General features: G+C 40.7%; 1 protein-coding gene across 1 annotated transcript in view; it reads right to left on the reverse strand.

The window, feature by feature from the left end:
- MAST1 (microtubule associated serine/threonine kinase 1) overlaps window positions 1-1,599 on the reverse strand; it is a 54,531-nt gene that overhangs the window by 33,883 nt on the left and 19,049 nt on the right. The window lies entirely within an intron of this gene.

The following is a 1,599-nucleotide window of genomic DNA, read 5'->3' on the forward strand; positions in this document are numbered from 1 at the left end:
GTCTCGGCCTCCCAAAGTGCTGGGATTACAGGCTTGAGCCACCACGCCCGGCTATTTTGATTTTTCTTAGGGACAAAGAGATATATTACATAGACATTACATAAAAAGACCTATGATACATAAAAATATTGAACTTATATGCTCCAAAGAATGTAGCCTAAAAATATCTGACATAAAAATTGACAGAATTACAAGGAGAAGTTGCTTAGAATAAGGTTTCACATATCTCTCAGAAACTATTTAGATTAATCAGGCAAGATAAATGAATAGGGAGATGGAAGATTTGAATCACTCAATTAACAAGTTTGATTAAATGGAATAACAGAATCCTACAAACAATGAGAGATAAATACCTTTTTAGAGTTTTAGACTTTTGAGTGATGTCATTCCATTACCTATTCAAAAAATTAAACAAATGGCATGTATCATGAGATTCCTTTTAAATATATACATGAAGGAAAGGTGTGTGTATATATTTGTGTGACTGTATAGACACAATTTGAAACAAAGATTACAAACTTAAGCGTCTTCAGGGGCCAGTAGACCAGGGTGGAGGCCATGGGTGACAAAGGGGCAGGTACCCAATATCACAGGACCACCCCCACTCAGCTGGTTCCACCACAGTTTTATTAGAACTTCTTCTTCGTCTATTTTTTTTTTTTTTTTAAGTAGAGACAGGGTCTTGCTATGTTGCCCAGGTTGATCTCGAACTCCTGGGCTCAAGCAATCCTGCCACCTTGGCTTCCGAAAGTGCTGGGATTATAGTCATGAGCCACTACACCCAGCCCTAGAACTTCTGATTTTTCAAGAGAAGGCCCAAACCCAGATTTTGAAGCAGAAATCTTTCAATTTTTATATTTTGCTTCTTTTATTTTTATTTATTTATTTTTTTCAAGATGGAGCCTCACTGTCTCACTCTCTCACCCAGGTTGGAGTGCAGTGGTTCAATATCGGCTCACTGCAATCTTTGTCTCCCTGGTTCCAGCAGTTCTCCTGCCTCAGCCTCCCAAGTAGCTGGGATTACGGGTGGACATCATCACACCTGGCTAATTTTATGTATTTTTTTAGTAGAGACAGGGTTTCACCATGTTGGCCAGGCTGGTCTCGACTTCCTGACCTCAAGTGACCCACTCGCCTCACCCTCCCAAAGTGCTGGGTGGCTGTGAGCCACCATGTCCTGCCCAAATTTTTGAAAAACACTAGGCAGTTGAGAGAAAACACATGTGTGGCCACTGGGGTAGGACTCTCCAGTAGACATCTGGAAGATCTGCCAAAGTGTGGCTGGCCTGGAAATAGAATTGGCAATTTTCCCCATGCTGAGCTGCCATTAACACATACAGCCAGTTAGCTTGCTCAAAAGCCCATGCAGGATTCCCCTATAAGTTAAATATAGAGCTACCATATGACCCAGAAATTCCACCTCTATACATGTACCCTAAATAACTCAAAACAGTTGTCCAGCCAAATATTTGTACACCCATGTTCATAGGAGCACTATTTATAACAGATGAAAGATGGACAACCCAAGGTTCACCAGTGGATGAATGATCTACCATTCAATGGAATATTACTCAGCTTTAAAAAGGAATGAAGCAGTGA

Source organism: Mandrillus leucophaeus, unplaced genomic scaffold, assembly GCF_000951045.1.
Source record: "Mandrillus leucophaeus isolate KB7577 unplaced genomic scaffold, Mleu.le_1.0 Scaffold463, whole genome shotgun sequence".
Classification (NCBI taxonomy): domain Eukaryota; kingdom Metazoa; phylum Chordata; class Mammalia; order Primates; family Cercopithecidae; genus Mandrillus; species Mandrillus leucophaeus.